This window comes from Acomys minous, assembly GCF_964271855.1.
Source record: "Acomys minous genome assembly, chromosome: 6".
Classification (NCBI taxonomy): Eukaryota; Metazoa; Chordata; class Mammalia; order Rodentia; family Muridae; genus Acomys; species Acomys minous.
The window spans coordinates 119,658,689-119,683,801 of NC_140487.1; the positions used below are offsets into that span (position 1 = coordinate 119,658,689).

At 46.0% G+C, this 25,113-nt stretch overlaps 1 protein-coding gene and 1 long non-coding RNA gene across 2 annotated transcripts in view; both read right to left on the reverse strand.

Annotated features, from left to right (window-relative positions):
• Positions 1-25,113, reverse strand: part of KAZN (kazrin, periplakin interacting protein) — a 977,721-nt gene that overhangs the window by 887,083 nt on the left and 65,525 nt on the right. The window lies entirely within an intron of this gene.
• Positions 3,215-24,943, reverse strand: LOC311599739. Its single transcript, XR_014779989.1, has 3 exons — positions 24,880-24,943; positions 17,075-17,132; positions 3,215-3,257 (listed from the first exon to the last, which is right to left on the reverse strand). It is a non-coding gene; the product is annotated as an uncharacterized lncRNA (long non-coding RNA).

The window sequence follows — 25,113 nt, forward strand, 5'->3', positions numbered from 1 at the left end:
TGTAAAATATTCAGAGCTGCGAGTTCTGAGAAACAAAGGCTCAAATGTAGACAAAAGAATGTAGGCATCGTCTTCAACCATCTGAGGGGAAGGCCCATGCAGATGATGACCCGGGATAGGCCTGGGTACCACAAGTCAGGATGCTGATCTCTGCTAGCCCAAAGCTCTCTTTTGTGACACTTGCTGCCGTTTCCCCTTTTGTCACCTTAACAGTAAAGATGCAATTAAGCATGCAATAATTACAATACATGTTGTTCAGCATCTAGCATCTAGCTGGTGATCTTGGGTCCCTGTATTTGGTGGGGCCGGTCCAGGCACTGCCTGCTTCCAGATGAGAACAGAGAGACCTCAAGGTCAAAGGTCCTGTTTCTCTCTCAGGAATGGCTAGTGTGCTTTATGGAGGATACCTGTGCACTAGGCAAGGTTCCCAGTCTCATGGGGGTAGGGAGGATAGAAAATGAGTTTTCCACCAAGTGTTACAATTAGCTAGCTCTTTTAGGATGAAATCGCTGGTATCAGATGGTAGAGGAGACTCAGGAATTCCACAAGCCACTGATGATATCAAAAGTGCTACAGTCAAACTGCTGTGTTAAGCATGGGAGAGAGAGAGCAGGCAGGTGTTTGAAACCAGCCGGCAGGCAGGTCCGGCAAGACGCAGGTCCCGTGGTGCTTCACCAAGCTGGCGGTGATGGAGCAGGTTTCAGCAGCTGCCAGGGCAGCTCCACCATAGCTGCCATACTGCCCTGAGCAGCAGTCAAGCCCCAGGTGTTAAGCAGCAGCTCTTCCCCAGAGTAAATGACGTCTCAGATGGTCATGGTCATGGAGGAAAGGAGTGAGCACAGGAGAACAAGCCAGTCAGCCTTAATTTATCAACCTTTGGGCAGTGGGGAGGGGTTTGTGGGTGATTGTGTCCGATTCACTCAGGCAAGAGGCGCCAGGATACTTAATCTACATGCAATGGTACAATATCTCACTTACATGTAGTATCATGGGGTCCCCTCAAAAGAAGGAAAACAGTACTTATCCTATGTGTGGGGGAAGAATTTCTAGATATGATGAAAGGTCATTTGCTTAAGGTTAGGATCTCCTTAGCATAGGGTGTGGGGGGGGTATTCCAGGAATTGCCAGGTGCTTGCTGAACAGGTTGGGCCTACAATCTTCCCTGGGGTCTATGTGATGCTCCTTACAAGATCTGGGGCTCCCCAGGTCAGGTGAAGAAAGAACTCCACTGAGAAAGGGAGTCCACCATTATAGACCAAGCTCAGAGACTATCTGGAAATGTCAGACTTCTTCAATCTTACCAGCAGGGTTCTAAAATATATTATTTGGAAAATCAGGCCTCGTCGGGCACTAGACGATCACAGGAGACTCCAGCAGAGGCTGATCCTCCGTCTCACAGCCTGACTTCATCTGGGGCCAGCGTTGAAGGGTGTTGACCCCCGATTTTTAAGACTGGCATATCGAATAAGAATTGGGTAGATTTCTTTGTGATCTTATGAAGAATTACTATGATCGTTCACTCCAGTGCCACCAGATGTGTGCCTTTGATAAGTGTTTTTTAAAAAGAGAACAAGTCCTGATGGTCTTAAATAAAGCAAGATGTGGTCTTTCCTCGAAGTGCAGGCAGGTGTGTTCCTTACAACTTCCATGCAAAGTCAATTAAAAAAAAAAAGTAACTCTACAATCAGATCATTGTAAACATGTTGTAGGACTACAGAAACATCTGGTGGGTGAATCACCTACATGAACATCTGGCAGGAGAGGGAGATGGGAAAGAGTTTCCCTGTGAGCTGTGAAACATCTATCCATCAAGGACCCAGAGCCTCACTTGGTCAATGCGAGAGGCAAGCATTCATCCCATTTTAAAAACACCCTGAGAAGGCAGACCCTTCCTCCACAGGGAAGCCCTGCTCTCAGAGACAGGTGTGACTGCACACAATGGTGAGACAGCCCCCCAACTTCCATCCAGCTTCCTCTGTGCCAGGAAGCTCAGAGCACTTGATGTTTCTGACCTTGCTTAATTAACCCTTACAATGTCTTATGGGGGGGGGGGGTGTTCCTGTTTTCACACATTGCTCCTGAGATGAAATATGGACCCTCTGGTGCCTGAAAACTCTTGCCCAGATTCCATCTGCCTGTGGCAGCATGAGGACAAATCCGAGCCCTGTTCAGAAAGAGCAGGACAAAGCCCAAACTAGCAGCTTCCAGCTGAGATATGAGAGGCCTAATCCAGAGCAGCTTTGGCTACAACAACGGGCAGTGAGGCTTGCGGCAACCTCTCCTTCCAGGCACCTGTGCCCTGACTCCCTCCCACTTTTATACTCTAAGTTGGCACCTACCTTCCTTTCTGGGAAATTTTAAAGTGGGAAGGCGATGGCTTTGTAGGTAAGAGCATTTGCTACGCAGACATGAAGCTCTGAATTTGAATTTCCCGGCACACACGTTAGAAAGCTTGGCAAGGCCACGTGTGCATCTGTAACCCAGACCTATAGGGGAAGGAGCAGGAGGTTTTCTGGGGGTTGCTGGTTTCCAACCTCACTCCAGGGTCGGTGAGAGACTCTGCTTGTGGATATATCTATAGGGGATTGGCTTGACTGTTCACTGTTTCCTACACAGAGGAACCTGGATTCCTGGAGTGTATGCGTATACAAGGGCAAAGAGGAACCTGAGCATGCCAAGGCACACCTCTCTCTCTCTCTCTCTCTCTCTCTCTCTCTCTCTCTCTCTCCCTCCCTATCTCTATCTCTATCTCTCTCTCTATCTCTTGTCTGTCTCTGTGTGCACGTGTGTGTGTCTCTCTGTCTCTCTCGTCTGTCTCTGTCTCTGTGTGCACATGTAAGTGAGTGTGTGTGTGTGTGTGTGTGTGTGTGTGTGTGTGTGTGTGTGTTCTTGAGTATGGATATGGCCGGCTACTTCATGTTCCTGCCCTGCCTTTCCCATAATGATGGGACTACAAGCCAAAGAAACTCTTCATCTCCTCCTGAGTTGCTTGTTTTCAGGATGTTTTGTCATGGCAACAGAAGTGGAAATACGTCGGTGCATAAGGAACCAATAAAGTCAACTGCTCACACCCATGGAGGGGTCTGACTGTTTAAAAACCTTAGGAGGCATTGCAGATGATACAGATACCGTGATAACAGGATGGTCCAGGCATTGCAGATGATACAGATACCGTGATAACAGGATGGTCCAGGCATTGCAGATGATACAGATACCGTGATAACAGGATGGTCCAGGCATTGCAGATGATACAGATACTGTAACAACAGGATGGTCCAAGTATCTTGCATGTCTGAAACTTGTCTAGAACGGTCTTGGGGTTTGGGGGGTTTATAGCTTTAGTCAACAGGAAACAGGGTAAGAGGGAGGATATACTTGCTAGCCACCATGTGATGGTTAGTAATTGGATTCTGACTGTCATCTTGACAGGGTCTAGAATCACCTAGGAGACACACCTCCGCTCGTCCTTAAGGGAGTTTCTAGCCGAGGTTAACTGAGGTGGGAAAACCCACATGAATGTGGGCGGTGCCAGCTCACAGGCTACATCCCAGACTGGAATACAAAGTCTGTCCCCAGACTGCACACTAGTGTTCTTCCTGACTCTTGACTCCTGACTGTGGCTGCAATGTGACCAGATGCCTCAAGTCCCTGCCATCATGTTCCCCACCTTGAAGGACTATACCCTCAAACTGAGAGCTAAAATAAACTCTGTCTTCATTAAGCTGTTTTGATTGGGCATTTTGCCACAGCACTAAGCAAAATAGCTAATAGACCATGCAACCATCACAGTGTTTGCAAACACATGGGGCCATTCAAATGTGCCTCCCAAGGGACAAGACACACGGTGGATGCTCTCTTGGGTGCTTCTCACAACATTCTTTGTGCATTCCTCCTGACACTGTACCTACACACCATGATCATGAACTCTTTCACGGGAGCAAAACTGACACTATCAATCCTCTGCCCACAGGGAAGGCACAGAGGTTTTATAGTGGATGGAGCAGACTGTCTGTGCTTGGCTCCTGACATACTGGCTGTGTGAGCTCCAATAAGGTATTTCCTCTCTCTCTCTCTCTCTGTGCTTAGATGTTTATATGTGGCAATGAAAAATTTGAATTCTCACATCTGTTGTGGTGGCTACTATTTTAAAAAGGAAATGGGCTGGAGAGATGACTAAGCAGTTAAAAGCATTAACTGCTCTTTCAGAAGACTAAGGTTCAATTCCCAGCACCCACATGGACACTTACAACTGCCTGTAACTCCAGTTCTAGGGGATGTGACACCCTCACACAGACATGAATGCAGGAAAAACACCAAAATGCACATAAAATAAAAATAAATTAATTAAAAAAAAAAAAGAAACTACAGAATGGGAAAATACCTTCACTAGCCCTACATCTGACAGAGGGATGATACAAAAAAATATAAAGAAATCAAGAAAGTGGACATCAATAAATCAAATAACCTAATTAAAAATGGCGTACAGACATACACAGAGAAATCTCACTCAACAGATGAGTCTCTAATGGCCAAGAAGCACTTAAAGAAATGCTCAAAATCCTTAACCATCAGGGAAATGGAAATCAAAATGATTCTGAGACTTCACCTGACACCGGTCAGAATGGCTAAGATCAAAAACTCAAATGAAATCACAGGCTGGTGAGGACGTGGAGCAAGGGCAACACTCCTGCATTGCTGATGGGAGTGCAAACTTGTACAGCCACTTTGGAAATAAACTTGGCAGTTTCTCAGAAAATTGGGAATAGGTTTAGCTCAAGACCCAGCTATACCTGAGTATACACCCAAAGGGTGCCCTACTATTCCACAAGGATACTTGCTCAAGTATGTTCATAGATGCTTTATTTGTAATAGCCAAAAACCGGAAACAATATAGATGCCCCTTAACTAAACAATGGATAAAGAAAATATGAATATATATTCATATTTCATATTCATATATATATGAATATATATACCCAAAAGATATCCCACCATACCACAAGGACACTTGCTGAACTATGTTCATAGCTGCTTTATTTGTAATGGCCAGAAACTAGAAACAATCTATGTGTCCCTTAACTAAACAATGGATAAGGAACACGTGGTACATTTACACAATGGAATGTGACTCAGCTATTAAAAAACAAGGAAAGTGATGAAATTTGCAGGCAAATGGATAGAACCAGATAGAAAAGGTCATCCTGAGTGATATAACCCAGACCCCAGAAAGACAAACATGGTGTGTACTCACCTATAAGTGGACATTAGCCATAAAGTACAGAATAACCATGCTACAATCCACAGGCCCAAAGAAGCTAAGTAACAAGGAGGGCTTGAGGGGGGCGACACGTGAATCTCAGTGAGAAGGGGGAACAGAATAGTCGCTGTGGGTGGGAGGGAGGACAGGGGAATGGATGGGGGGGGAGGTGGGGATGGGAACAGGAAGGATCTGGTAAGGGTAGGGCTGAGGGAGACAGTACTGGGAGAGACGACTGCAATGGGGGTGAGGGTTATCTCTGGGACAAGCTAGAAACTTAGGGCAATGGAAACTCCCAGCAATCCGTGAGGGTGACCCTAGATAAGAGTCCTAGCAATGGGGGATATGGAGCCTGAACCAGTCATCTCCTGTAACCAGGCAAGACTTCCAACGAAGGGGTTGGGATGCCAACCCAGCCACCAAAATCTTTGACCTACAATTCGTCCAGCCCATAAGTTACACAGGGGTAACGATGGAGCAGAAAGTGAGGGAAAGGTCAACCAATGACTGGTCCAGCTTGAAGCCCTCGCTGGGAGAAGGAGCCCACCGCTGACGCGTTAATAATATTCTGTTGTGCTTGTAGACAGAAGCCTAGCAGAACCATCATCTGGGAGGCTTCACCCAGAACCTGACGGAAACAGATGCAGAGACCCACAGCCAAACATTAAGAGGAGCTTGGAGAAATCCTGCAGAGGAAAGTGAGGAAGAATTATAGGAGCCAGAGGGGTCGAGGACACCACAAGAAAACCCACAGAATCAACTAGCTTGGGCCTTAGAGGCTCACAGAGACCAACCTACCAACCAGAGAACATGCCTGGGACTGACCTAGGCCCTGGGCACGTATGTACAGTTGTGTAGCTTAGCCGTCGTGCGGGACTCCTGAAGTGGGAGCAGGGGCTGTCTCTGGCTCTGTGTTGCCTGCCTTTGGTATCCTTCCCTCCTACTGGGCTGCCTTGTCTAACCTCAATAAGAGAAGATGTACCTAGTCTTACTGCAACTTGATATGCCATGGCTGGTTGCTATCCATAAGAGGCCTTTGCCTTTTCTAAAGAGAAAGGAAAGAGGAGTGCATGGTGGGGGAGGGGAGGCTGGAGGGATAGAGTGGGAGGGGAAATTGCATCTGGATACAAAGTAAATGAATTAATTATTTTTTAAAGAGAGAGGGAAAAAAGAAAAGAGATAAAAATAACAGGTGCTGGGAAATATGTGGAGAAGCAGGGACCTGAGTATTGGTGAGGGAATCAGCTAGGAATAAAACACGTGATGGACTCTTGAAAAGTATAAACCAGAATTGGCATGTGTTTTAGTGATCCTAGCTTCAGGTATATCCCTCAAAGAATTGGAAACTGGGCCCCTAAAACACATGTGTACACACATGTTTACAGCAGCGGTATTCACAAAAGCTTAGATGTAGCCAGAATCTCAAGCGTCTGCATTAGAGGAATGGGTCAGCAAGGGGTGGGTCACATGGTGGAATACTACTCACCCTCGAAAAAGGAGGAGATTCTGGCTCATGCTACATGGAACATGGATAAATCCTGAGCTCATTGTGATCAGTGACATCAGCCTCACCGAAACGCATAGTCCATGACCCACAGATAGGAGGAGTTCCTGAAGTCAACGTCACAGTGATAGGAAGAGTACAGTGGTTCCCCGGGGTGAGGCGAGGGGACACAGGAGTTACTGTTCAATAACACATGACATTGTGATGGGACACTGTGGGCGCTGTGACCTGACCACCTGACACCGTCAAACTATGCACTTACAGTGGTGATCAGCATGGTGAGTTTTGCTGTTCATTTTCATGGTGCATTGAAATAGGCAGCTGGGTGTGCCAAAGACAGCTGAGTGTGATTCCAGCACTCAGAAGGATGAGGCCAGAAGGTCCTGAGATCAAAGCCAGCTTGGTATATGTAGCAAGATACTCTATCCAAAAAATATATATATTTTCAGACTGGGAATGTAACTCAGTAGTACAGCACTTTCTTGGTATGGACCTGAGCTCATCTCCAGTATGAAAAACAATCAAGCAGTAAAAAAAAGAAATTTGAACTAAACCCTTAGAATAGACGACTCTGGTTCTATCCTAACGGCCAATGCCATGAACACCTTCAGCCCAACCTCCAACCAAAAGTTAAATGTGAAAGCAGTTACAGGACTGCTCAGTCATGGCTGAGGATCTGAATTTGATTCCTGGGATCCACATTTTACTCTGACGTCTACATGCATGTGCACATATGACACATACACACACAAAGTAAATAAGGATATACATACGTGTAAAAAAAAGAATTAAAAGTGATAATGTCATAGGCTATCACACGCACACATAGTTGTCTCTTTTCTCCCTATCTATTACTGTTCTTCAGGTCTGAACCCATTTCTAAACTGTCTTTTTGTACGTCTGAGTTTGGCACACATGGGCCGAAAGAGGCACTAGGGAAAACAGTAGTGTTAGCACATGCAGTTGTCTCTTCAAAGGAAGTAATGTATAGCCTATTTTCCACCCAGAGAACGGAGAAAAGGATGTGGCCTGCTACCTGTTTTGTTTTGTTTTGTTTTGTTTTTAGATTTTTCGAGACAGGGTTCTTTGAGTAACAGTCCTAGCTACCCTGGACTCACTTTTGTAGACCACACCAGCCTCAAACTCACAGCGATCCGCCTGCCTCTGCCTCCCGCGTGCTGAGATTAAAGGCATGCGCCACCACACCTGGCTTAACTTTGTTTTGTTTTGTCTTTTAGGTTTTTCAAGACAGGCTTTCTCTGTGTAACAGTCCTGGGTGGGCTGCTATCTGTATGGCCATGCCATGGTTTGGTGATGCCCAGTGGCCCACTGTGAGTGGCGGCTCGGTCTGTCTGCCATGTTAGGAAGTCCTGGGCCTTCAGGAGCTGGGCACCTAAAGAGAGGTTCTTAGCTTGCAGGGACAGGAGATCAGAAGAGGTTGTAAAACCCGAGTACACTTCTGTTAGAAGAAATGCAAGCTCTTTTGCACGTGCAAGCCTCCTTCATGGTATCGCAAAGCCTAGAGGCCCCTCACTGGAACGGAGGCAACACCAGCAGTGTACCCTGCACCTCCAAAACCGTGAGGTAAATAAACCTCCTCCTCTTCACAAGTAGACTGAGTCGGATGTTTTGTTATAGTGATGGAAAGATAAGTAGTATATTCCCTAAGTGCTTGGTTGGCATTTTAATGAATAAATGAACAACCCTCCTATCCTGGCATCCTGGGAGGTCCTCTTTCAGGACAGTGATGCTATAGGTCATGTGTATAGACTCACCACTCATCCCTAGGTCTCCATGGGTCAAACATTACAGCGTTCAGTGAATTTGTATCTTACAGCATTGAGGGAATACGTCCCTTTTACTAGGACAAGGCAAGTGGCGACAATCTGGTAAAGGAGAGGCCCTAATGCATGTGAAATTGCTCCCCCGGGGCCCGGAATTCACAGAAGTTCCTTTTTAGCCTCAGATGCATTTGGGCACTGAAGGCTTTTGCATGATTGATTCAAATTCCAGGTCAGCAAATGAGCGCTAAGCAGAGAGGAGGTCGGGAGCAGCATGCCTTGACCCTCTACAAGGAGTCAGGGGAGGCCACAAAGTCAATTACCTCTATCAGAACTGGACATCCGACACGCCATTCGATTTACACTCATTAATATTCATCGGATAAAAATTTCCAAGAGGCAAAGCAGCATAGACCTCTCTTGTTACAGGTGAGGAACGTAGAGCAACATGCCAGCATCATGGGGTGGCCGGGGAGGGTGTGTTGGGGGAGGGGTGGGGGAGGGGTGTCAGGATTCAAACACCAGGTATCAGTGCCTGAGGCAACAATATTCCTTCCCCGCCCCCTCACTCTGAGCCAAGGGTCATCAGTAGACGGTGCCTGGGAAGTCTGATGAGCAAGCGTGGGGCCAGCGGGATGGTCCAGCGAGCAGAGGTGCTTGCTGCCAAGCCTAAAGACCAGAGTTCTGTCCCCAGGACTCATATGGTAGAAGGAGAGGGCAAACTCCAGGAGGTTGTCTTCTGAGCCCCCACCAGGTGTCCTGTGACAACCAGAGTACACACACACACACACACACACACACACACACACACACAGACACACACACACTATATTAGCTAAATATATCAATAAATAAAAACAAAGTGGTAAATTGAACTGGAGCCCCAGGTGGGCTTGACTACCAGCAGGCGCTTGGGCATGCACACAGTGAGCTAGATTTTTAGCTTACTGTGGTATTTATGCAGCTACTGATTAAGAAACATATGAGATTGAACCGTGGCACATGTATGTGCAGAAAGGAGACTATAGACCTCGTCACACTGTGGGGGCTTTACCACACAGTGGGGGCATCATCGTACATCGGGGGTTCATTATACAATGAGGACTTTAGTTTGCAGTGGGGGCTTCACCACACGGTAGGCACACATCATCACACAGCAGGGGCATCGCCACACAGTAGGGCCATTAGCTTGTCATAGTGTGGTGCCGACTGGTTTGTTCCTGGTAGGCCTTACTTTGTCACCTTTCCTGTCCTGCCCAGCTGGGAGTCTGCTTTGAACTTGGGCCAGTCAGTGCATCGGACACCCATGGTTGTCACTTGGTCCTGTAGGTAGAGTGTCCTGAGCCATGTTGCCTTTTCTTTACGACTGTCAGCCTGATTCCAAGCCTAGACCTTTATTAAAGATTTCTGAAGACCTTCTTAACATCTGCAGTGCCCACTTAACTATCTGTCCACACCGCTGTAACTGTTTCCATTTTCTTTTCTAAGGTGACATGTTTGTTCAAATACAACACTGTATGAAAACACACAAATCCCAAGGGAACACCTGGATGGTTTTTCATGGGGTGGGACACACTCTCAAGGTCAGCATCTGGATCAGGAAATGGATTCACTGGGAGCCTCTGGGAGACTCCTCTCCTACACCTCATCCACTGGGTCCCCAACTATGCCTTTACTATTGCAGTGATCCGCAATACAGCTACTAATTACTCCATGTCTCGGGCTTAATCCTTGTTCTGTCGCTAAGCATTTGGACTGTTTCTAGCTGGGACGTAATACAAAATAGTGTCTGCATTTGTTAGCCAGGGCCATGACATGTTATGAGGGTCCTTCCTTTGATTGAATGACCACAACCCCTAAAAATGCAGTAACTTGTTTCTAGTAACTAGACTCTTCTGTGGTTGTTGCTGAGATGACAGGGTCTAGCTATGTCACCCTGGTGGTCCTGAGACCCACTGTGTACAGCAGACTGGCCTCTGTCTCTTGGGTTCTCTCCATCCCTTTCCTCCTTGTGTTCATATGTGTGACTCCAAGATGGCCTGACTGCAAGACTGAACTGTGGCCTACTCCTCAGTCTCACGCCATGGGCCTTCCCCTTCCTCTAAGGGGAGCTTCTTCTGCCAAGGCCACTTGAGCTCTCCTCAGAGGCTCCCCACCACACTGCTCTCTGCCTGCCTGTGGCACTTAACTCTTCTAATAGTCTCTTTCCCTGCAAAAACAATACACGTCAGGCACCCTCCGTGGGCTCCAAACACAAGCCTTGCAGTCCTGATGCTTTTTCTTATTTTACATTGCTTATTGCCATGGTGGGCAATGGTAGCCAAGTGCTCTCCCCCTGAGCTCCTCACACTGTCCCAGATGCTCGTTGTACAACGCTTTTGTTCTGGAATGTGCTAGTATTTCCAGGAAAGGATTTTGGATGAGAGGGGAGGTTCTTGGGCCCAGCGCGAGGATATCCTCAGCATCACCGTCACTGCCAATTTTCCAAAAAGAATATTTACGATTGACACTACTCCAAGCCATGTGTGAATCTCAGTCACCCTACGCATAGTTGGTGTTAGATGGCCACCCTTGGCACGTTAGCCCTTGTGATGTGGGCATCCTACGCTGTTGTTTGCACATTAGCCCCTGTGATGTGGGCACCTTTCATGAATCATCATGCTTTGAATTTGCATCTGCCTGAGTCCTAACGCGGCTGAACAGTTTCTGTGGTTTTTTTTGTTGGCTGTGCAAATGATATTTTCTTTGCGCATGAATGCCGAAGCCTTTTGTTCATTTTCCCATGAAGCTGTCTGCCTTCCTAGAGTCTTTTCATGTGAGGACAAGGAGCCCTTTGTCAGACTCATACATTTCAGATATTTTCTTTCATTCCCAGGTCTACCTTCTCGCTCCTTTCCTGGTATCTGTTTAAAACACACACACACACACACAAGCTCTGCTTTAATGTAATCCATTGTGCCCACCCCTTCCTCCTCAGAGCTTTAAGCACCCTATGTTATACAGTTGCCCACCTGACTCCATCCGCAAGCTGTTCTCAACATTTTCTTCCAAAATAATCTACTGGTTTGTTCTTGTCCAGGCTTTGTTCTTCCTTGCCTCACAATTAGGTCTACAATCTGTCTGTCATCTCTTTTCAACATGGATGTCCAGTTGACCCAGTAGCATTTAAGGGACTAAAGAATTGATTTCACCCCCACAATGCACTGTCACCTCGTCAACCGAGTGGCTATTTGTTTATGATATTACTATGTTTTGGCTTTGGCCATCCATATGTCAACATTAGATTGTTGCTGATGACGATAACGAGGCATCTCTGGCTGGCCTAGAACTCCCTACATAGACCAGCCTTCCCTTGAACTTGCCTAGACTCCTCCGCCTCCCCAGTGCTGAAACTAAAGGCATAAGCCACTACAGCTGGCAATTTTGCTAGTTTTTAATAGGTATTGGTACCTAGTAGTAAAAGTTCCTCTTTTTTTTTTTTTAGCATGTCTCAACTAGTACTATACTTTTACATTTCCACAAATGCTATTGTAAAAATATTTATTAAAGTTTTACTTCCTGTTTATGATCATCAGCATATAAAACTAGTTTTTGTGTCCTGTCCTATATCTAGTAATCTTATTATATCTGTCTATTAGTTATAATAATTTGTGTGCAGATTGTGTTAGACTTTATATTTATATTTATATAATGTATATAAAAGACCTATAATGCTACCAGGTCTTTTTCCAATCTTTTTTTTTTTAATTTATTTTTTTATTGTTTTTTATTTTTATTTATTTTATTTATTTAGTTATTTATTTATTTATTTATTTTGCTTTATTACATTATCTAAGGTTTCCCAGCAGGGATTGTAAAGGAAATATGTGTTCTGGGTCTTGAAAGAAAACATTTCACCATTTCACCATGAAGCACTTTTGCTGTTGGCTTACCTTTACTGGATTATATTATTTATTAGAATGTTCTTTTCAAATAGGAAACTGGATCATGTTACTTCCTCCTTAAAGATTTTTAATTTTCCCACAAATCTCGCTAGGAATTTTCACACACACACACACACACACACACACACACACACACACACACACTTCATGCCCTTTGCTCTCTAACCCTCCTATTTGATCACTTTGGAGCATTCTATGCCTCCATCCACCAGAACTCCTCTGTGCACATACATAGTTGCCCCCACGCCCCTCCTCATGCCTCGAAAGCATCTTACAGTGGTCAGCTTACATGCCTTTATTAACCTCCAAGCCTTCTATTTGAGGACCAGCTCCCCAGAAACCTCACCTGATTGCTGCCCTTCCAAACAAAACAGGCTAATCAGGGACATATACTTAGGGAGCCATCCTACCTTTGTTCATAACTTGGTTCCACCAGACTCACTCCTCTGAGTTGCTCTTTGTCAGCAACAACAACAACCACCACCACCACCAAAAAAAAAAAAAACTAAAAAAACAAAAAACAACAACAAAAAAAACCTCTTCTGAGTTGCTTTTTTTAATCACAGCAACAAAATGAAACTAGGACACCTAGATTGGTCACCTACTTTGTTTTTAATTCGCCCAACCCAAACACATCGAGAGCCTTGTGTAGACTCTTGTTTGTGACCACAGCTTAGGGCCTGACCCGGGGGTTGGGAAGATTATCGTTACTTGATACATATCCAGTCAGTGAACAATCTGAGGGTCAGGAGGAACGACTCGATCGACCGTTAGGCACCTTCTGCATGAGCATAAGGAGTAGAGTTCAGATCTCCAGAACCCCATGTAAATGTTGAGTGGGTGCTGCAGCCACCTGTGACCCCACTTGGAAGCTGGAAACAGAGGACCCACGGAGCAAGCTGGCTAGCAAGACAAATCACATCGAAAGCTCTGGGGTTTACTGAGAGACAGTGTCTCAATGAATACAGTGAAGGAATTGTCAAGGATGATTCCCAACATCTACCATGGCCCTACATGCATGCACATCCATGTGCAGAAACATGAATGCACCCCACGCACAGAGACACAATAATCATCATCATCATCATCATCATCATCATATCAAAGACTGACTTAACAATTACCAACCAACTTACATAGAAAAAAAATGGCAGGCTGGTACTCATTGCATAGACGGTTGGGGAGGATGAGTCAGCTGGTCAAGCACTTGTAATGTAAGCACGAGAACTTTGGTTTGGTGTGCAGAACTAATTTAAAAGACACCCTGCTGCTAAGGTCGACGTCTGGCTTTCCCAGGGAAGCCCTGAGCTCAGTGCAAAATAATGGATTCCCATTTGTCAACGGAGCTCCTGATCTGGGGATCCCCGACCCCACACCCTCTACCTGAGGAATGTCACCTAAACCTTAGGGCAATTACAGGTTCAACTCTCATTCTCCCCTGTTCAGCTAGCACCTGGGACTCCTGGAATGCCACTCTATACTAATGAGGTGCCTCAGTGCCCTAGACGCTGAGCCAATGACCTTTGGCCACCCTGGATTTTCCCACGCCCTCCCCAAAGTTCTATATACTCCCCTCGCCAGAGGAATAAAGTTGCTCTGCCACGCCCAAAGCTGATCCCGGAAATTCATTTCCAGGATTCATTTCACAGCCCTCCAAGTCTCAGGGACAACACTCATGTGTCAGCTGGTCAAGTACTTGTAATGCAAGCATGAGAAGTTAAATTTGGTCCCCAGGTGCCGTGACATGCTTTGGAATCCCAGTGCTGTGGAGGAAGCCACAGAATATCTGGAGCCAGCCTCCTTGTCAAGTTCCAGGTCAATGGGAGAGAGAGACTTTGTCTCGAAGAAAACAAAATAAGTGGTCCTAAGGAACCACACCCGAGGATGATCTCTGGCCTCCACACATGTACATATGTACACAAGTGAATATGTACCTCCCACAAATACACACACACACACACACACACACACACACACACACACACACACACACACAAAACCATGTACAAAATAGACAATTGTACAGAGGGGAAAAATAGTCTATTTCAATAAAAATCATTCACTTAATCTTTAAAATAAACTTTGAATACTTTAATGCCAACAAATATCTCTTTAAAAATAAAGGTTCATTTGCAGATGACATGATAATATACTTAAGGGACCCCAAAAATTCTACCAGAAAATTCCTTCAGCTGACAAACACCTTCAGTAAAGTGGCTAAATACAAGATTTACTCAACGAAATCAGTAGCCCTCCCTACATACAAATGACAAACAGCCTGAGAAAGAAATCTGGGAAACAGGACCCTTCACAATAGCCTCAAATATAAAATATCCTGGGGTCAGTGTAACCAAGCAAGTGAAAACCTGTATGACAAAAACTTTAAGCCTTTGAAGAAAGAAACTGAATTAGGTATCAGAAGATGGAAAGATCTCCCATGCCCACAGATCAGTAGGATTAACATAGCAAAAATGGCCATCTTACCAACAGCAACTACATATTCAATGTAGTTTCCCATCAAAATTCCATCACAATTCTTCACAGACCTTGAAAAGCAATATTCAACTTCATATGGAAAAAAAAATCCAGGATCGCTAAGACAATCCTGTACAATAGAATAACTTTTGGAGTTATCACTACCCCTGATTTCAAACAGAGCTATAGTGAAAAAACCACATAGTATTGGCATAAAAACAGGCCAGTTGATCAATGGAATAAAATTGAAAACCTAGACATAAATCCACACCTATGGACACCTGATATTTTTATTTAAAAAAAAAAAAAGACAGAATTATACAATGGGGAAAAAGAAAGCAACTTCAACAAATGGTGTTGGTCTAACTGGATGTCAACATGTTGGTCTAATTGGACGTCAGCAAGTGGAATGCAAACAGATCCATATCTACCACCCTGCCCAAAACTCGAGTCCAAGTGGATCAAATACGTCGACATAAAATCAGATACACTGAATCTGATAGAAGAGAAAGTGGCTTCCGGAACAGAACACCTGCCCTTTTCTGAAGAGTGCATGCGGGCGGGGAGCACAGGGAGGGAGCTGAGAAAAACGGAGTGGAAACTGCTGTCAGGATGCATTGTTTGAGAGAGAAATAAACAAAATCCTTTAAAAGTAAAAGTTTATGAAATCTGCTAAATCCCTTTAATTGACTGGCTGTGCCAATCTCTCTAGAATGTCTCAGACTGTGGTCCTGAGCCATTATAAACACGGGTCATTCTTGGTTTTGGGCGGAGTTGGGGGGTTTTGGTTTTTGGTTTTTGTTTGTTTGTTTGTTTGTTTGTTTTGGCTTTTCGAGACAGGATTTCTCTGTGTAGCCTTGGCTGTCCTGGACTCACTTTGTAGACCAGACTGTTCTCTAACTCAGAGCAATCCACCTGCCTCTGCCTCCCAAGTGTGCACCGTCATTCTTAGCTTGGTCCCACATCTTGAAGAAATCAGGCCACACACTCTGCAGCTTTCTTTCTGGGACAGAGGATTTAAAAGCTTCCTTGTGCTGTGACCTAGCAAGCTCCTAATTTGTGACTCTATCCAGCACCTGGCTCCCAGTGCTCTTTGTCACACAGGAGCTATATAGAACTAAACCATGTCGTGTGGACCTTCCTACTACCCCAGGAAAGGATATACAAGTCAGGGATTTTCCTTTGTTTGGGAGGTTCCTCCGAGGGAGCCTTCATCTCTGGGCCTCTTCCCACAACGCTGTCTTGGTGTCTAGCTCTCCAACCTGACTTTAAGCAGTCCCTAGTCTTAAAAGCCCAGGCTTTTATAGGCATGCCTTCCCTTTAAGGCCCCATTCCCGTGCCTCTGATACAATGTACTTTTTAAAAAACTTTTCTTAGGATTTATTTCGTATGTTGTATGTGTGTTTGTTTACGAGCATGTAGCTGCAATATCGGAAGGGGACTGAACCCCTTGGAGCTGGAGTGACAGGAAGTTGTGAGCCATCTGATATGGGTGCAGGAAATTAAACTCAGGTCCCATGCCTTAAACATTCTTAAGCAAGGAGCTGTGCCTCTGGCCCTGCATTGTTCCTTTTTTAATTCTTACCTCAAGGCCCAACGGTAAGTCCTGAGACCTTGAGGCCCTATTTCCTAACAAAACTGGTCCCCAAAGGGTTATTTGTGTCAGTTTTTTTCCCAAGGCAACCCGAGGGCTGATTTCTTCTCTATTTAGCAGAACGGACTACATTTCTTCTCAGTTTATGCCAACTATGTGGCCCACATAAGTTGCAAACCTCTTTCCCCTACCCAGGTTCCCTTCATTCTGAAACCCAGGCTGATAGAAAAAGTCTGTTTCTGGAACATTCCCTTCCCAGGGGACACAAGAGAGAACGTGGCAATGCCATGCGTTGGCTTTGGCAGGACACAAGTTATTCCCACCCACATCGCCTTGGCCACAGCAAATCATGTATGTAACCAAGCCTGGATCACTGGGGTGAAGAGACCAAAGAAGAAAGGGCCGGGGACCCCCAGACCAACACTGACACAGTCCAACACCGGGGTTTCAGCTTTGGGGACCAATAAGAAAGAAAGACCCAAACTCAAAAAGAAAAAATAAGCACTATTTCCACCTTACCTCCAGCAGCCACATAAGGACCAGGCACACTGGGCCATTTCTGAGTTCACGCAGAAGTCTGGAGGGGAGAAGAGGATTGTTTTTTTCTCCCCTGCAGAAACACATTCATCACCACACCTGCGAGGAGATAGCTTCAAAGAAGAAACTGCTCATGGTGCCCTGTCATCTCCTGCTCAGCATCCTCCCAAGAGCTCAAAGCCCTTCCTTTTACCTTCCTGGACAATTCCTCTATAAGCATTGTCCTAAGGTGGGGCAATATGGCCAGTGGTTCCAGCATTCAGCAGGAACCTTCCAGAAAAGGTTCAGTTGCGGTGAAGGCAAAAGGATTGCTATACAAACTTATATTCAGCCTGTATATAGTAAAGGCTACATAGCAAAAGACTGGTCCAAAAAATACATAAAACAAAACAAAACAAAAAGGTTCAACCGCGTCTGGCCTGCTACTTTCAGGGAAGTGTGTCTTCCTTCCCTGTGGCTCACTGCTTACGGGGAGAGAAAGCCTCTAAAGAGACCAAAACAGGATAACAGTAGAGGCAAGCAAAGGCGGGAGGGTTTAGTGACTCCCGATTTCAGCCTTTGTAAATGGAACAGGTGACTTGGGATGTCAATGCCAAGAATTGGTTAAGTGATGGATAAAATATAGATAAGTAAAGGGCCACAAACTCAGCAACACTAATGGGATTTTCTACTATGCACTGCTGTGTGCTGTTTAAATAAGTGTGAAAGACACGGCCAAGCACCTGAGGTACCTATGGTCTAGTAGGGTGAAAACAGCTATTGCGTGTATGCGTGTGTGTGTGTGTGGACGGAGGCCAGAGAGTGACTTTAGGTGTCATTTTCAATTTCTCTTCACGTAGTTGAAACAGCTTCTTTTCAGAAACGGCACCTCTTACTTAACCTGGAGCTCCCCCGTTTGGTTAGACTGGCTGGTCAGCAAGCCACTGGAACCTTCTTGACTCTGTGTCTCTGGGGCTGGTAGGAAAGGCCCGCCACCATATCCAGCCTTTTTATGTGGGTGATAGGGATTGAACTCTGGTCCTTGTGCTCATATGGGCAGTGCTTTGGTGACTGAGCTGTCTCCTCGGCCCCTGATCTTGGATGAGTACCTATCCAGCCTGAGACAGGTTGGGAGTTGCTACTGTGCTAATTTCAGAGATAAGGCAGAAGGAGTCAAAACCTAGGAGCCTGGTAGTGATCAAGGGATTGGAGATAGAGAGATGACAACAGATAGGCATACAGGAGAAGGAGAAGACAGAGAACACGGGGAACAAAGTACGCTGAAGTTTGATGGGTGGATGGATATACATGGGAGGGTGAATAGATGAGTGGATGGTCAAATGGATGGGTGTGTAAGTAGGTAGGTAGATCAGTGGATGGTTAGTGGATGGTCGGAAGGATGGATGGATGGATGGATGGATGGGAGGTAGATGGATCGATGGATGGATGGATGGATGGATGAGAGGTAGGTGGGTGGATGGATGCATGGATGGTGAAGTGGATGAATTGAAGGTTAAGCAGATAGACAATGGATAAATGAGTGGTATTGTAGGCTGGGTTGATAGATATATTGATAAGACAATGGATGGGTCATATAAGGATGAGTGGAGGGGTGGGTGTATGGATGGGTGGGTATGTGCATCAGTGGGTGGATAGATGGGTGGATGGATAGGTGTGTAGTGTCTGGGATGGAAGGGCTCATGATGTCCTGAGAGAAACGAAGCCTAGAGACAGAAGCAAGTAAGAAGTCCAATGTCAACGTGGTGTTTGATGATGAGAAGAGGTGGTGGGTGCAGAAGGATAAAAGATCCTCTACTGAATGTTTTATTTAAATGGCCCCACAACCTCCAGGCGAATCGCCAACCAGCACCTTCACTCCATCAAACTCCATGCATAAGAGAGGGAAGGGAGAGCTGGCCCCTGAGAACGCAGAGAAGGCAAAGACAGTTTTCTCCACAGAGACACAGGAAAGCTCCGCTCTCTGAGATGCCAAGGTGCAGTCTACCAACACAGGATCAGACCATCTACCTCCAAAGGCGTATTCTATGGCTTTCCAGGCTTGAAGGCTTGCCATGTGCAGAGCTTGATGCCACATCTACCCTCTGACATTGCCTAAACCCAAGGGTTTGCTGCCTGCAGTGGTGTGCCCAGGGAGGCAGCTCTCACCAGCCTGCAGCATTATGCTTTCAGGACTTTGTGAGTCAGTTCTCAGTGGACTGATTATTATAAATGAAGCTATAGAAACTTGCAACTTAATTATATTAAAGACAGAGTTAATAAGTGCCCAAATATATCCTCTTCTAATTATTTTACTATGTTTTACCATCATCTTTGCTCTCAAGGTAATTTACGTCCATTTCATTTGTGTGGGGGGGAAATGCTGTGCTTCCCGCATGCATGTTCAGTATGGGCATATTGGTGGTTTGTAATTACACCATGAGAACATTTCCATCGTGCAGCTGGGCATGATGGGAAACATCTGTAATCCCAGCACCTGGTTGGTGGAGGCAAGAGAATCAAGAGTTCAAGGCCAACCTTGGCTACATAGTGAGTCTGAGGCCAGCTGTGCTAGAGAAGACCGTGTTCAGAAACAAAACAGTACAAAATCATCAGATGTAATGTCATACCCCTGAAATACTAGCACCTAAGATGCTGAGGCAGTAGAATTGCCTCTAGTTTGAGGCCAATGGGAGCTTTTCGTAAGTTCTATGGTGGTCTTGGATAGGTAACAAAATCAATTGATGTGAGGCCTCTAGGGTATGGTACATATGAAGGGACAATATGGTGACACAAAACTGATAAAGTCATGGTTAGGAAGTTAGATGGGTGGACAGATATATGGGTGAAATAACATACGGGCGAGCATGTAGGTGGGTAGTGAACAGATGAGTGGCTAATTGTATAGGCAGATGGGGTGGGTAGGTGGGTAGGTGGGTAGGTGGGTAGGTGGGTAGGTGGGTAGGTGGGTGGATAGACAGAAGAGTGAGAAGGTGGGTAGATGAATGGATGGGTGGGTAAACGCATAGGTGGATGAATAAATGGGATGTGTAGGTGGGTGGGTGAAGGAGTGGGCTCTACACAGTTGCACGGATGATGGATGAATGGGTGGGTGAAAGAGTAAGGAGGCGGGTAGATGGATGGGTTGGACAGGTGGGAGGCCCATTGCGTTCTACCTTCTTAACTTGAACTCATTCCTGCCCTCACTTATACCCAGCTAGGCTGTTATTTTGGCCTCTCCTTAGTCCCCATTTTGTGCCGCAAGCATTGGCCTCAACTTGGTCTTAGACAATATCTGTTTCCTCTCTTTCCTCCCTAAGGAGTGACAAGCTTGTGTTAGGCAGGAGAGGTCAGCTCTGAAAGGGACTGACCAACAGCCTCCCTACAACAAAGCATATGAAACAAGAGGTGGGCCCACTAGAGGCCTTGAAGCAGAGCAGTGCGGCTCCTGGGAAACCGTGGAAGAGCACTTCCCATGCCAGTGGGTGAGTGTTCCTCTTCCAGCTTCCTGGCGGGTGCTGTAGAGGCAGCTGGCCTGAGTGTGGGTGATTTAATGTTCTCCAACGTTGAAGAAGGAGACAGAGAAGCTTCTATCACAGGGCTTCCTTGACAGGGTAGCATGACTGCTGATGACACAGCATGACTTCTGGGGACATAGTCAATATCCGGGGCACTGTCTGGATGTGAGAGCCCAATAGCTGGTCCCTTCTTCCTCCAGCCTTCTGCAAACCACTCTGTCCATTTCTAGTACATTCGTTCCTCTTCTGCTGAAGTTGACTTCTATCGTTTTCAGCAGCGATTCCTAAAATACAGCCCCTGGCTCTGTCCCGAAGTGAGTGAGAACAAAGGAACGGAGCTCAGAGCAAACAACACCCATACCTCAGACACACTCGGGGGCCTGCAAAGACTCCATATTCCCCAGGCAGTGCTTCCCGCTGTCCCTTACAACGACGACGACTCGCCAGCCAACAACATTTTGCAAACTATTCTCCTTGTTTTAAAGGCAGCAACTGCTCACTGCAGCAAATGACAGAATGCAAAAAGGAAAGCTCTGAAAAAATCGTAAATCACTCCTTGTCTTATAGTCACTGTTCTATGGCTGGGAAGGGACCCCGTGGCCACGGCAACTCTTACAAAGGAAAGCATTTCACTGGGGCTGGCTTACAGCTTCCGTCCGTTGTCAGCATGGTGAGAAACATGGTGGTGTGCGGGCAGACATGGTGTGGAGGGGTGGCTGAGAGTTCTACATCTGGACCAGCAGGCAGCAGGAAGAGCTAGAGACACTGAGCCTGGGCCTGGCTTGAGCCTTTCAAACCCCAAACCTCACCCCCAGTGATGCACTTCCTCCAACATGGCTACACTTCCTAATCCCTTTCAGGTAGCTGGGGTACCACCACTCCCCAGTAACCAAGCTTTCAAATCTATGAGCCTCTGGGGCTCATTCTTAGTCTGAGCCACGACATTTCACTCCCTGGTCCCCACAGGCTAATAGCCATACCACAATGCAAAAACTGCATTAATCCAACTTCAAAAGCCCTCAGACTCTATCACACTAGCAGCACTGCTTAAGAGTCCATGTTCAAAGTCTCTTCAGAGACTTGTGGAAATTTCTTCACTGTAACCCCCTGTGAAATCAAAATATAAAAAAAAAAGCAGATCATCACATACTTTCAACCAGGCCACACCCCCTGATCCCTGTCAAGCAGTGCCACTACCTAATGACCAAGCAGTCACACATATAAGCTTATAGGAGGTCATCCCTATTGAAACCACCATACTCCTAATTGCATCACAGCAGAATCCCCATTTTACAGCCAGAGCCCACCTGTCATATTTTCCTCAGGATGTCTCTTTAATGCAAAATTTTAAAATAAAAATTATAAATGTTCTGTAGCTTTATAATCTTGTGTGCAGGAGTGCGTGTTTGGGTAAGCAGAAGCATGTTTGCATGTGTAGTATGTTTGGAGGGCATGTTTGGGGCTGTTCAGGTCTCTGTGGGTTTGTGTTCATGGGTCTGCAGGTATTTGGGAGGGTTCAATGCAGCTCCTTACTTGCTGTCACTTAGCTTGTTCATTTGTTCCGAGATAGGGTCTCACTGATCTGGGACTCACCAGCTAGATCAGCAAGCTTGAAAGATCTGCCTTGTCCCCAGCACTGATATTACATTTCACTGCAGGGATGATACTGGTGCTGCCGCATAAGGAAGCATCCTGGTAGCTTCCAACAGTTTAAACATAAAGCTATCGTGTGACATCTGTCAGGAGTTCCTCTCCTAAACCCATACTCCAAGAAAAAAATGAAAAAGTGCGTGGACACAAAAGCCTGTGCTCAGATATTTGTAGCAGGACTGTTCACATTAGCAAGAAATAAATGGATAAGTAAATAACCCAACCCTTATATGCATTGTCTGATAAACTAAACAGCATGTGGTATATCTACCCAGTGGAATATTACTTGGCATGTTGACCCACGATACATCACTGAACCTTGAAAGCATGCTAAGTGAAAGAAGCCCACGGTTATAAAGGACCACGTGTTGTCTGAATCCATAGGTGAATTAGCAAAGACACAAACAAGATTAGTGGTTGCCTAGGATTTGATAAATAAAGGGAAATGGTTTAGGGGAAAGAAGTGATAAGAAAATTTGTTGTCTTAATAGTTGCACGTTTCTGTGAGTGCGTGAAAGATTATTGAAATGTATATTTTAGATGGATGAGCTCTATGGTATATGAATTAAATGTCATTGAGCTTTCTATTAAAAAGAAAATCATAGGGCTGGGAGCTGGTTAGTGGGTACTGTGTTTGCTTTGCAAGCATGAGTACCTGAATGTGACAGCCCAGCAGTGACGCACATCTGCAGCCCCAGTGATGCAGGGGACAAGAGGAACAGACAAGATGACCCCCTGGGCCTCGATGGCCAACCAGTCTATCTAAAACAGTGAGCTCCAGGTTCAGGGAGAGACTCTGTCTCAAGAAATTACATCAAGAGTGAATGAGAAAGAACCTAACATTGACCTCTGGTTTGTGAATGTGTGTGCATGCACACGTACCCACACACATGAATACACACACATGAACATATATGTATAATACACACCATATGACATGAATATACATGTATAGCACATATATACTCTTACATGAACATATGTTTATAGGACACACGTGTGAGAAAACTATACACTATCGTACCATATTTTTTGCTCATCACTGGAGATATTATTAAAACTGGCTCATTCTCTGCCTAGTGAAAGTATGCATATATACATATGTGTGTGATTTATATGATTTATTAAAGTCCCTATTATTGGAAATGTTTCCTAGATTTCCTGATTCTAAATGACACTGGCATGCACTCCTAGGCCGTTGTCACCTTCCCTCTCTTTAGGAGATTCCAGGTGACATTGCTCAAATATGAATTTACTGATGTTTGCTCTAGTTTTGGATCTCCCCAAAGCCCCTGTGGTGAGGCCTTGGTCAGCGGCCCAGTGCTAAGGAGGCCATGGGACCTTTCTGAGATGTGAGTGGAGGTAGTCACTGGGGATGTGCACCTGGCCCTCGCTCTCCCACCCTGTCACTTCCTGCTGCCGTGATGTGAGAAGCTTTGCTTCCCCCACAGGCTGGGCTTCCCTGCTCTGCCTCCTCACAGACCTACAATGTGGGATCAAGCACCAGCTTGGGCTAAAACTTCTTAAAATGATAACCCTAAATAAACCTTTCTTCTTTTTAAGTTGGTCCTGTCAGGTGTTTGTTACAGCAATGGAAAGCTAACTGATACAATGCCCAAATGTCCTCTTGGGTCTGTGTATTCATCCTTTCAATACAACATGCCAGAGCAAGGTTACCGTGTCAGTTGGTGCTTCTAGGGGAGAGTAGCCTGGAGTCCAACGCCCAGAGTCTGTCTTTCTAGCATCCTGGTCAATAGCTCAAGGAAAGGCCCCAAGACACACAATTTCTTCCAGCGTTTCCAAAACAAAAGAAGCCTGAATTGAGAAGTGGGAAAATTCCCTCTCCTCCCACCCCATCTTGTGTCCCTGTGCCTTCAACCCCACACAGGGTTGAAGATGATAAAGTCCGAACATGACCACCTTTGAAAGGCACTGTTCCTTTCAAGGAAGGGTTGAAAGGTCAAAGGGCAGCCTCAGAGAGCACAAAGGGGGTGAGGTTCCATGAGCTGAGCATCAGGGGAGCCACCCCTTCACTCCCCCCTCTATTTACTGAGGCAGTGCCTCTCCCTGACAGCAGAGCTTGCCAGTTTGGTTAGTCTAGCTAACTAGCTTGATCCAGGAATCCTAGGTCGATGCCTCTCAAGCATTAGGATTACGGGCAGGCCACTTCCAAACTCTGGCCGTCATGCTTGTGTGACAGGCACTTTATCCACTGAGCTTCTTCACAGCTTGTTTTATTTCCTCGCCTGCTTTAGATGGAGTCCCACTATGTGGACCGGGCTGGCCTCACACTCACAGGAGTGAGAGAAACACACATAACAGACCTGAGCAGACCCTGACCTCACTCCCTCCCCAGATTCAGGCCCCAGTCTGACAGAAGTCCCTCTGGGCCTTGAGTTTAGGGTCATTTTCAACTGACATCAATCAATGACTGAGTTCTCTAATTTTTTCCCTCATGTGAGGAAAGCCAGCATTAAAGCAAGAGTCTAGAGTCTGGCCACTCGGGAGCCTGGCCGTTCACCTCTGTGTGTGGCTTCACCTGAGCCAAGATGTTTTTCCCATCTGCGTCAGGCATCTGGGAAGGTCCCACCCTCTAATGTGGCCCAGGGGAACTGAAGCCAGCAGCAATCACTGCCCACTCACCACTGTGGCGCGGCACAGCATCTCCCAAGTCTGCCGAGTCACCCACAGTCACGGAACACTTTCATGTGGCTCCTTTTGGGACAGAAAAGCACCAAGCTTAGCTACCTCGGCCTCCCCTCTCCCTTCCCCTAGCCATGAAAGCTCTGGAGTCAGCTGTGAATCCGACCTCTTGTCTTGTCACAGGTTCAAGGTCACTTAAGCTCCCTGCTGCTCTGCATGTTCGGATGTTTCACC